The sequence below is a fragment of the Mirounga leonina genome, unplaced genomic scaffold, assembly GCF_011800145.1.
Source record: "Mirounga leonina isolate KUSES-001 unplaced genomic scaffold, KU_Mleo_1.0 Mir_53, whole genome shotgun sequence".
Lineage (NCBI taxonomy): Eukaryota > Metazoa > Chordata > Mammalia > Carnivora > Phocidae > Mirounga > Mirounga leonina.
Genome location: NW_023270807.1, coordinates 103,023,072 through 103,036,771, shown reverse-complemented (window position 1 = coordinate 103,036,771; position 13,700 = coordinate 103,023,072).

The window sequence follows — 13,700 nt, the reverse complement described above, 5'->3', positions numbered from 1 at the left end:
CCATACATAGTTTTACTATAGTTGATCCATAATACTTTGTTCTAGCAATAATTAGATAACAGGCCCATTTTTAGATAAATTCCACTTTTTTGTGTGGTAAGTAAATGAAATCATCTTACATTTAGCTTTCTGTTTTCCTATATTAATGAAGATACATATCCATCTCATCCAAAAGTAGTATTTCCTTTTTCCCCCAAAACACAATTTTGAATCATGTGCCTGGAGACGTTTCTTGCCTACACTGATCTTTAGTTCCATTATGTTTTTGTGTGTGGTTCAAAATATAGAGAAGGGAACCAATTGCTAGAACTGTGTGTAATGTGAAATCTTGTATTCAGGAACAAGACAAGAGGTTCAAAGCCGGAGAAGTACTGGTAACCAAAGTGCTAAAGTGCTTTATTACTGAGCCCAGATCTGTTATATCACCAGAGCTTAAATACAATTTGGAAAGATCAGAAGGGCTCTTCTGTTGTGGAATGAGTCATACAAGGAAGAAAAGTGAGAAATGATATGAAAGATGAAGGTTTTCATTAGTTTTCAAAACTTAAGATCCTGGAAGCGAAATAGAAAGGTATTACAGTACATCAAAAACTAATGATGTAATGTATGGTGATTAACGTAACATAATAAAATAAATAAATAAATAAACTGACAAAACAAAACAAAACAAAACAAAAGGTATTACAGTCAGTTTTGCCTTAACTACTGTTTTGAAAACACAAATTTGCTCAAATGTGACTCATATATGAAGGAAAAATTTGAGCATAATATGAATTTGATTTTTGTTTACACATGATTTCTGCAAGCACTAGGTAAACTATAACACTATACCTGGCTGAACCCAAAAGCATCAAAACCCATAAAACACACACATGCACTCTCTTTCAGCATCTATTTGCTACCTCAGTTTATCATGCATGTTACCCATTCACATCTGGTGTTAGAAATTTCCATCTTATTTCAGATAACACTCTGTTATCACTTCACAAAAATTCACAAGCTGTAACCCTTCTGATGACCAGTTCCAGTCTTTTTCCAGGTAAAATGTCATATTTATTGCAATATTTATATATTTTTAACAATTTAATATGTAAAACTTTGCTGTTTTTATTAGTTCTCTGTTGTTTATATCTCTATCTATCTAGCTATTATCTATCTATCATCTATCTATCATCTATCTATCATTTATATCATCTATCTATGTATATATTGAGTGTTGTACTCCTAACCCCATTTTTCCTTATACTTCCCAAAATTGTATTATTGATTTTGGATAGGACAGAAATCTTTAGGAATGTATGTCATGTTATTGCAGAACTGACTATATTTTATCCTGAGGATATTAATTAATGTATGAAAACTTCACTGATTTGTTAAATTTAAAAATACATTAAAATAATTTCTAAACAAAATAAAAATTGAAGATATAGATTACTACATGAAAATTTGCTCGCTTTAAATTTAGAAAGATTAAAGTAAATTTTACACTAATTTTATTTCTTGAGTTCTTAGGAAAGAATGTGAAAAATGTATACAAAGTAACTTATGATCAAAAGACACCAATATCTAAAATAATCATGTCTATTTTACTACCGAGAACCTTTACCATACAATCTAAGTCCTGTAGAATTTATTTAATATGGATTTTAACTTCAAATTTAAGGAGAAAAAAGTAACTTACTCTGTATAAACAGGAACAAATACCATGCCATTTTATTCTGCTAGTAAAACGTTTGTTGAGTCACAAAAACATTGAAGAACACAGAATAGAAAATAAATTGAACCCCAAAGCGTCCAGCAACTCCTCAAATTAGTTGATATGAACTTAGCTTTAACTGTTCTCTCTAAAATATCATTGGCAAAGTTTCCAAAATGGCATTATTTTCATTTTAAGCCGGGAAACCAACTAATGTTGATCAAGTTAAAATTGACTAAGTTCTAAGGCATATTTTAGCAACTCATCAACATTTTCTTTATGCAAAGGTTTTGGATCTGATAGATAAATTTTATTAGAAAGCTCAAATGCCTTAATTCCTATTTGTTTTAATTTGTGGTTTTCCTACCTTTAAACACGTCCTTTGCTCCACCTAGCTTGCTGATGTCAAAGTGCTTAAAAATGTATCATTGATAATATTGTCAGCCTTACCTATTAAATTGTAAAAGATATGGTTGATACTCTTCATCTAAAACCAGCAGGAAAACACTGATAGGCAAACAAAGCTAGATTTAATGACTCATTTCAATGAGGGAGAAAACAACAAAGTGGCAATTTATAGCATGTAGTATTAAGGGTGTTAGGAGCGCCTTGCTATGGATTTGATCTATATTTTTCTAATATAATATCTCACAGGAATATTGTACATAGTTTTCTTCTGTTTAGTATCTTCTGGATATAATTATGGATGTGATATCTTCCTTTTCTTTATTTTCAACAATTCTGGTTTTTTTCAGTATGTCTTCTGTAAGCCCATACAGCTGGATTCTAACACATCCAGTGTCATTCTGCCTCTCTCATTCTGTCTGTATATAGATATGTAGATATAGATATGGATGATACAGACATAGATATATAAATATAGATAAATATATATATAATTTATTTCTATATGTAATTTATATATATGTAGAAAGACATATATATATACATATATATACACACATGTATCTTTCCCTCAGTAAATTAGCTTACTCTGGTAGCATTTAGTATGATGATCAAGGGTATATTTGGATTTTTTTCTGCCACTTATTTGTGTTTTTAATTACCATGATAATATTAGCTGTCAAAACTGTGTAACAAATTATTTCAAAATTTAACAGCTTAAAACAACATTATTATTTTATGGTCTGTGGGTCATAAATCCAGATACAACTTAGCTAAATAAGTCTTCTGCTTCACTATTCCTCACAAGACTGAATCCGTGTGGTGACTGGAGTTGTGGTCTCATCTGAAGAACTGACTGGGGAAGGATTCACTTCCACATCTACTCACATGGTTTTTAGCAGGGTTAAGTTCACCAATCACTCTTGGACTGGAGACCCCAGTACCTCACCAGGTTTTGGTCAGAACCTCCCACCCAGTTCCTTGCCATGTGGGCTTCTCAGTAGAGCAGCTCACAATATAACAGCTTGTTTCACCAGAGTTAATATCAGAGAAGAGCCAAAGAGAGAGAGAGAGAGAGAGTAAATGTGCAAACAAGATGGATGTCACACTCTTTTATTACTTATTCTTGAATGTAACATCTCATCACTTGTCCTGTTAGAAGCAAACCACGAAGTGTCAAACATTTGTCAAATAAGTAACAATATTTTTAACTGACTTGAATCAGCTTGATAGCATTTAAAATTTTATGAGTGGTTGTAAATAAGAGACTTGTGAGCAACTGTCATTTAAGACGTTCTTTTAAAACTTCGATTTTGTATTGCAACTTAAATATCTATTTAGAATAAAAAGAAACTTAAATATTGATTATTGGTTCAAATGTTAAGATTTTATTTTACTTAAAATAGTGCTTGTTATTCCTGGAGATTATTCTAAAGTATCAGGTCTACTCTTCATGTTGACTTTAGCAACTCAGACTTTCCTAATCATAGCAGTTGACATTGACACCATGTGATACAGAGCTTATAAAAATGTTTTAGACCATTTACTACAACTTAGAAAAAACTGAGTTAAAATAAGCAGAGAAAAATCAAAACTAACTGTAAAAAATAAGCTAATATTGTCTGTCTCATAGTTCACCAAGAAAATATGCCTCAAAGAGTGGGCACTGCTGAAATGATTTCTTTTGTTGCAAAAAATATCAGGTGCAGGGCGCCTGGGTGGCTCAGTCAGTTAAGCGTCTGCCTTCGGCTCAGGTCATGATCCCGGGGTCCTGGGATCGAGTCCCGCATCGGGCTCCCTGCTCTGTGGGAGCCTGCTTCTCCCTCTCCTCCCCACTTGTGCTCTCTATCTCACTATCCCGCTCTCAAATAAATAAAATCTAAAAAAAAAAAAAATATATCAGGTGCAAAATATCTGTGGCAAGAATGATCATCTTTTTCATTTCTCCTGGATAAAGAACTATTCTCTATTCATACCTATTTATTGAAAGTCTTTCCAATTCCTAGTAAGTCAAATCATTGCTAAACACATGTACCTTATTTTTAGCTGATAAGCAATATAAAATGAGCTCATTTTAATTTTATCTGGACTTCCTTTAATTGAGTGCCTTTAAAATGAATGAAACAAAAAAACTCTTCATGTAATTAGGAACAGACATATCTACTTATCAAGAATTGGACTCCATTTGTATTACTTACAATCTATGGTGATAAAGCTATCTAAAATGACTCAGAGCAAAAACAATAGATATGTTTAAAAGCTAGCCCTGTATTTATGTTTCCCCAGATAAAACTATATGGGCCCAAACATACAACTTCTTTTAATTAAATTATTGGCTTAAATATTTGCAAGGAGATGTATGGGATATAATCAATTTGAGATTGAAACACTTATTTTTTAATGAAATTTTCTGTAGAATTATTAGAATGGGATTTCAGTAAAACAAAATCATATAGTTGTTAAAAGGCAGATTATTATGTAGCCTCAATTGATTTGTATTGATATTTTTAACTCAAAGCTGAACAATAAAATTGTATTGTGTACAATACAAAATACAAAAAAGTGTATTGTGTTCTAAGCCTTAAGTTTTCATTTAGTTGAAGTGGCCCTCTCCTTACATCCTATGGATCTTATGTTGACCAATGAAATGGAGATTTAATCATTTGTCAAATTATGTCAAGCCCAGTGCATGATCAGTTAAACATAAACTCATTATTTATGAATTTTAGGACTTACATGTTTCCCTATACTATTTAAATATCTCTTTATTTTTTTTTTAAAGATTTTATTTATTTATTTGAGAGAGAGAATGAGAGAGAGAGAAAGAGCACAAGATGGGGGAGGGGGAGAGGGAGAGGGAGAAGCAGACTCCCCGCTGAGCAGGGAGGCTGATGCGGGACTCGATCCCGGGACTCCAGGATCAAGACCTGAGCCGAAGGCAGTCACTCAACCAACTGAGCCACCCAGGCACCCTATTTAAATATCTCTTTAACTCACTTTCCTAGTCATTCCTATAAACAGATCCAAAACAGAACAGTCATGTTTTCTTATCAATTCTGCTTATCTTCTTTTATTACTTCTGTTCAAAATGTAAACAGCATTGACCTAGTCACCAACATTGTCTATCTTCTCTGCCTCCCACACTTGTTTGCTTATTATTCCTTTCACTTCTACCTCCTAATCTTTCCTGCATCCCTAATCTTTCCCCAAACTACTGAAATCTATTGCCAGTGAATTTTCATGAGAACTGTTGGAATGCTTTCTGCTTCTAGCACTAACACAATAATAGTTCAGTGAGCAAAAGCCAAACAATACATAAGTGATTGTGTGTGTGCTGGTATGTGTTTGAGCAAAGGTAAGGACGTGGGATGACATATGCCAGTCTGTTAACATTAGATGAACTTGGGTTGGGATGGGGAGAAACAGTAAGATTTTACTTCATAAATCATTTAAATATTTCCCTATTAAAAGAGAAAAACACTTCTGAAGATGCCCTATTATCTTGCTTTTCTGTGACACTTTACTATCCTGTATCAAAATCACACTATGGTGCCAATTTCTTAACCATTGTCTGTATGGCAAGGTTAGCAGATAATTGCCATTTGAAAGTCAGGCAAACTCTATTTGCAGTAGAGCTTTTTCTCCGGGCAAAAATACTTCTTGATAAACTGTGAAGTCTGAATTGTAATTTAGAAGAATAAGTGAATAACCCAGGATGATTATGTAATGGATATATAAAACTGATTATGTAAAAATATGAGTATACATAGATATGTGCAATATTTGTATATGCATGTGTGCATATATGCATATATAATATCTACACATTTATGATAATCATGTAAATTGTTCTTTTAATGTTAAATAACACCTATAAATGCTGTGTATACCTCTACTTTCAAAAAATTGTTCACAATTTGTTTCAGTTTAACCTAAAAATTTCTGAAGAAATGGTCATTCTGTAATTACCAAACTATAACACATCATTTGACATTATTATCTCATAGGTAATATTAATGGAAGAACTAGGATTTGTACATATTGGAGGGAAGAGGGAAACATGAATTCCTCTATTAAGATACCTCTGGGATATATATGGAATTGAATCTATTTATGTGATATAATTTTAGTAGACACACATATTTAACTTGTTCAGAATAAAATTACATTTCTTAGCCTAACTTGAAATGTTTAAGATAAAGTAACAAAATGTATATCTGTGATTTTGTGCATGAACACATTTATGAGTATTGTTATAAAAGGATGTGTCTCAAATCACCCCCCTTTTTATTTTGTTCTACCCTGAAGAATACTTAGCAATGATTGATCAGTCTCACAGGCTTCAGTGAATCCTCTGTGGCCTCAAATAACACTTCCAACCAACTAGAACACAATTTTTTAAGAAATCAGTTTAAGGAAGATTATAGTGAATTATCAAACTGTTGACTTTTGCAAACTTAAGAGAGTTCTCCAGTTTATTAAAAAAGAAAAAAAATCAATATCAATATGAAATATGGCAGTGTGTCAAATGTCTTTTCATTTCAAACTGCAGAAAATGTTTGGATATTCAGAAGATAATCATATTTGAGGTCCATTTTCCAACTGTGCCGGTGTAAAAGAATTGAGGTCTTGAGCACTGACCAAATGGTACTCAAGAACAGTTGAACAGAATTTTGCTTATTGATTCCAATTCTCCCTTTGTGACTCAAATTTAGCTCTGAAAACCATCGCTGAGTTCTTTTAGCATGATCTTATTTTGTAAATGAGCAAACTTAGCCTCAGCAAGCTTCATTGTCAAAATGACAGTCAAGTCATGGCACACACAGAATAGAACCCAGGCCTCCAGATCAGTTTGGTGCTCTCCATTTGTCTTTGTCTTCTGCTCCTCACTTGGTTGGGTTGAAAGTAACATTTCAATTCACTGTAAACAAGTGAATGGGCAGAGGACGATGGTATGAGAGGGATGAGCAGGAACATTCTCAATATCCTGCCTAATAAAAACATAGAGAGTGGCTGAAGCCCTATCATTGGAAACCCAGTAACTGACAGAGACAGGGGTGGACCTGGCGAGATTTGCCTGCAGTTCTTCCCTCCTGCAACATAGATTGACTGTAGGTGCTCATCAGGGGATTGCTCTCCTTTGCAAAAAAAGCTGTTGAGACCACCTAACTTCATTTGATTAGAACATATTCTAAGACATAGGCTGACTGTTGGTAAAATCTGGATTTATTGAGTAAGAAGTTATCAAATAAATGTAAATTTTTGCAAAGCACACTTAATTTTAGAAACTGTTGTGTTTTTTTTTTTTTAAAGATTTTATTTATTTATTTGAGAGAGAGAGAATGAGAGAGAGCACATGAGAGGGGGGAGGGTCAGAGGGAGAAGCAGACTCCCCGCCGAGCAGGGAGCCCGATGCGGGACTCGATCCCGGGACTCCGGGATCATGACCTGAGCCAAAGGCAGTCGCTTAACCAACTGAGCCACCCAGGCGCCCTAGAAACTGTTGTTTTGCAGCACCATTTTCAGTTTCCCCAAAAGAATATAGATATATAGATAGATGATAGATAGGTGATGATAGATAAAGATATATAAATATAGATACAGATTTTTAAAATCAAGGATCTAGCAAAGATTGTTAGCTGTCCACTTAAAATTTGTGCTCCTTAATGGATAGTTATTTCTGGGAAATGGCTGCCTTCCAAGAACTTCACATAAATCTGGAAGGTGAGACTACTCTTCCAGGTGTCAATTTTAAAGAAAGAATTAACTTCCAGGACCTAACAGGTAGATTATAGAATTAGCCTTCTTAGGTGACTTGAGAATGTGATCATAATGATATTAAATTAGAGACAACCAAATTAGTCATTGAAAGGAAACTGAATAACCATCTTATAGTAGTATATTCATATGTTAAAATGCTATTTAAAAGAAAATGAATGAACTACCACTTCAATAGGATTAATGTCACAAATACAAAATTGAGCAAAAGGAATGTCACTTAACTCAAAAAAATTGCTGTTTTTAGGTGCAAAATCAAATGTGCAAAACTTCATGTATTTAAATATGATAGACAAGTTAAATTTAAGTGAATGTCAAACATACCTCTATGACAGTGGCAATATCTGGGAGTAGGGAGCTCGATGTCAATGTCAGGAGGGATGAATCCACCAATTGCTTTAGATAGTCACCTACATCTGAATCTGTGTGATGAGCACATTTATGTCCTCTTATTGTTATTAGTTATATGAATAATAGTATACATTATTTTATATGTATGAAATATTCAATGAGGAGCAATAAAACAAATTGGAAAATACATAGAAGGTGTTATTCTTTAGGAAAAAGTTAAAACGATCACTAATGAATAAACACAGGTGTACTAAAAAGTCTTTTTCTTTTCCCTAAGGAAAAAAATAGAAATGGCATTTCAAATTAACTTGCCTATAAGATAACTGTGAGGGGAAGATATAAAGCTACATCTCTTTTTTACTCCCTTTCTATCACAAAATTTCAGATGCAGTAAACAGCTAAATGAGAAAATCAAAATCACAAAGCTACTAGAAAAATACAAGTATTAATTTTATAATTTTGAGAGTCCCAGACCTAGGACTATAATTAGCTGAATGAACAAAACAAGTGTCTCACTCAGCTTTTGCGCACAATTAAAGGAAATACCAACAAACTTGTAATGAAGATAATATTTTAAGCATAATATTTTAATATATTACATTAAATAATTTAAAAATTAAAACAAATGTGAAAATCAATGATGAATGAAATGTCAAAGTATTAACTAAAGACAAGATTGTTATTATTTGCTTTTGAATGATATCATGCTCAAAATCCAGAAGCCATGAGAGAAACAATGAAAATGATAGCATGAGAAGTAAATGATGAATGGAAATGATGAAGGACAGTTCATGCAAATTTCTATGAAAAAATTTGAAAGGGAAGAGAAAATTGCCTATAAATTAATTATAACACATCTTACAAATGACCAGTTCAATGTAAGAAATTGACAAATAATCTGAAAATTTCAAGAAAAAAATCTTAAATGTCCAATTAGTATATAAAGACTTTTAGTTTCACACATAATTCTGCATCAGATCAATAAGATACAATTTATTATATAATTAGATATATATTAAATTCTACAAAATAAAAAATAAAGATTAAAGATTTATATATGGATATATATATATGGATATAAAATGTCCTGCTATCTTAAAATATGATCACTTATAAACCATCAGGTAAAACTTGAACAAAATAGGCAAAGGGCATGAATATAAAATTTGAGTGTCCAAGAATGCAAACTGTCACGATAATGAAAAGAAAATCTCATACTCTAAAACAGAACAAGAATTAATGACATCCACTTTTGGTAGACCCTGATTTAAGGAAGTTTTTCGATACTTCTGTTCAGTGACTAGCGTGTATAGTAATATTAACCCTGGAACTTTCTCCAAACAAATAGTTGGCTAAAAAGCACAAGGTAAAAGGAAATTCATTGCAGTGTAAACTATACTGTGCAGACTGTGGAATAACTAAAGGAGCATTTGCCAAATAAAAATGATAAACTCACACATTTGAGCATTACGTTATATTCATATTTATCAATCTGGAAAGATGTTTGCAATATAATGTTATCTGAAAAATCAAGTTACAAAATAGTGTACACATTATGATCTATATTTATTTAAACATTATGTGAATATTTGTGTGTGTTTATTTGTTCCTAGAAAATCTGAGGAGACTATTTACCAAAATATTATTACCAATCATCTCTGTGGATTAAGGGTGATCTTTTACTTTCTTATTCATGTCTTTTCATAGTGCTTGTAAGATCAGTTTTGTAATTCAATAAATTAATTAAACTGATTAAAATGTAATTTAGGAATATAAGAGGGATACTTTTATTAAAATACTTTTTAAAAGTAAAGCTCTCCATGGAAAGTAACTAATCTGACCAAAGCTTAGTGACACTTTATATGCACTTCAAGAAGGAACAGCAGAAGAATATTCTTTCAGGTTGAACTGGGAAGATCTAGCCTGAATTCATTTGCCTGGTGCATTTCTTCCATGGAGTGAGAAGCTCTCCATTGACTGGGGTAGGTTGAATTACAATGTAATATATTGTCAGAAAGAAGTTGTGTCAGTTTATATAGTAAGGATAAGTACAAGTATGACACACTTAAAAAAATGATAACATAAACATATAAGCAACATATCTTAATATCCCAAGTGAATGGGCATAACAGTGAAACCCAGTGTCTAGATATTAATGCCAAACAAAGAAGTGTATTTGCTTTCATGGGAAAAGTCTGGAAAACTAAGTGTTATGGGAGTGTGGAAATGCAATCAGATATGCTTCACAAAGCAGCTTTCATAATATTACCCTAAAACTCCTTTCTGAAGAATAAAGAAATGCAGGCATATTGGGAAGACAGCCCAGCCAACTTGCATTACTGAGTTTTCAAATTATTATTGTTGCTGTTGTCATTATTCTTGGCTTATTGTCGATATTTTAAATATGTGGTGCATTCACATGATGAAAACTCAGAACAGCAAAAAGATAAACAATCACCCTCTTGCTCTGTCCCAAAGATTTTGGTGTCCTGGTTTCAAAGCCACAGCCCTTATAGACGCTCATGTTATCACTGAGGGTAGGGGGTGAGAGTGACTACCTCCACAATTTGTTGCATAAACTTTATTTGATGTTTATATATTCAAGGTTAATAATCTTATTTGGAACACTTTCATTATTTTCTTAAAACATTCTGAGAATAGAGAAGGTATATTTTAACTGAATCATTATCATTTTCTAAAACTGATTTCAAGGATGAAGGCATGGGTTAGATTGAAAAATAGAGTTTATTAATACTATTATTGCTATTTTTAAAAACTTTCACTGAGTGAGTCCTTCTTTGGTATCAGGTGTCATATCAAGTGTTTTATATATATTCAGTCCTATTCAAGACCTTGCTGTGTAGCTTTATTATCTTCTCCTTCTAGATAAGCAAATTTGAATCAAAAGAGTTGAAGAACTAATCACATGGTATCATTAAGTGGCAGGTGTAACTATTCTCTTACAAACTACACTCTGACACCAAATTAACAGTAATCAAGTCCATACTCCTTTATTTTTTCCCTCAAGTTCATATTCTTAACTATCTGCTATGGACTGATTGTTTGTGTTCATTTGCCCCCAAAATTCACATATTGAATCTCCTAGATGATGATATTAAGAGATGGAGCCTTTTGGGAGGTGATTAGGTCATCAGGGAAAAGCCCTAATGAATGGGATTAGTGCCCTTCTAAAATAGGCTCCAAAGCAGTGTCTAGCCCCTTCCACCATCTGAGGTTATAGTTCATAGAGTGACATGTCTATGAATCAAGAAGCTTGCTCTCACCAAATACCAAATCTGCCTGTGCCTTGATCTTGGACTTCCCAGCTTTCAAAGCTGTGAAAAGTAAGTTTCTATTGTTTACAAGTTACCCAGTTTATGGTGTTTTGTTATAACAACTCAAATGGACCAAGACACTATCATTCTAAAATAACAGACTATAAGCAAAAAAATCAATCAATATTTGGAAATGAAATAGAAATAGCTACATTCAAGGAATTGTTAATTCGTTTTTTTTTTCGTTGTGGTAAGAACACTTACTATGAGATCTACCCTCTTAACAAATTTTTTATTGTACAATTCAGCATTGTTAATTATAAACATAACGTTAACTTTAATGTAATCAGAAGACTTGGTTATGATGTTATGTAGTTGGCCACATACACTCCTTAATTGTGACATTTCAAATTATAAATTTTGATAGTTATGAACAAAGATTCTTTCCTGAGGAGAAAATATCACCTCTGTCTGCCACGGAGGGCCTTATAATTTGTACACTGTCATTATAATCCCCTTTGTCACACTATTTCTAATCATACTGTATGCTCATTTTGTCCTTAAGTGTTGAGGTATTTTATAACTAACTTAAGCCCATCATGTTTGATGAGTACAAAAAACCATGAGAGAGTCAGAGGTGCCTGTAAGATCAAGCATATAGGTACAATGAATTGAAAATATAAGTAAATTTAAAATCTCATAGGAGTCAAAAAAAATCAAACATGTTGACCGTGCTTATACAAAAAATCACCCCTACCACTGGCTCAGGCTAATGCTGATCTGATTTAATATTGCCTGTTCAAAGGGGCACCTGGGTGGCTCAAGTCCTTTGAGTATCCGACTCCCGATTTCGGCTCAGGTCATGATCTCAGGGTTGTGAGACTAAGCCTCAAGTCAGGCTTCACACTGCGCATGAAGCCTGCTTAAGATTCTCTCTCTCCCTCTCTCTCTGTCCCTCCCCATCTTAAAAAAAAAAAAGAAAAAAAAAATATACATTGCCTGTTCAAGAATTTCCTATAAAGTGACCTATATGGGTATGTAATCTGTCATAGCTGGCTTCTTTCACTCTGCATAATATTTCAGAAATTTATCCATGATATTATATGCTCCATCATTTTTTTGCTGAGGAGCACCTCACTCTAACTATATCTGTGGATATCCATTCACCTGTTGATGGGCATTAGAATTTCAGGTTTGGACTATTTCTTTACTTTTATTGTCAACTATCAACAATTTTTGATTTAATATATGAATGACACTAATACCTCACATTACATATATGAAGCTAAATTACACTAACTTAGTTTTTTAGGTTTGGACTATTTTTAATAAAGCTGCTATGAAAAATCATGTACCAGTCTTTTCATGGGCATATATTTTTATTTCTCTTGGGTATGTACTTAGGAATGGAATTACTAAAGCATATTATTATTGTATGTCTGATCTTAAAAGATATTTCTAAAAAAATGGTTGTGTTATTTTGCACTTGAACTAGAAATGTATGACAATTCAATTGCGCCTGTTGTCACATCAAAACACCTGATATTGTCAAGTATTTTTAATATTATTTTAATTTAATTTTAATGAGGTAGTGGTACCTCACTGAGGTTTTAAAACAATGTTTTAATGCAATATTTAAAATGTTTTTTTAAAGATTTTTTAAAATTTATTTGTCAGAGAGAAAGGGGAAGAGAGAGAGTGAGCACAATCTGGGGGAAGGGCAGGCAGAGGGAGAAGCAGGCTCCCTACTGAGCAAGGAGCCCGATGCAGGACTCGATCCCAGGACCCTGGGATCATGACCTGAGCTGAAGGCAGACGCCTAACTGACTGAGTCACCCAGGCATCCCAGTATTTAAAATATTTTAAATTAATGCCAAAAATCCATGATGAAAAAATATAAAATTGTATTTAATGACAAGATCACTCACAGTACTAGGTAGAGCTATTATGAAGTGTTAGGTAAAAGGAAAAATCAGTAATACTGATTACTATTTAAAATTTTGATATTTCCTCACTGAGGTTTTAATTTTCATTTCCCTGATGACTAACCAAAAGGTCTTAAAATTATCAGTGAATACTGAATTTGATTAAATGATAATTGTGCATCAATGCAAATGATTATATGATTTTCTCTGCCAATATAATGACTTGTCATAGTGAATTTCCTAGGGGTTTAATCCCTAATATAATGACAT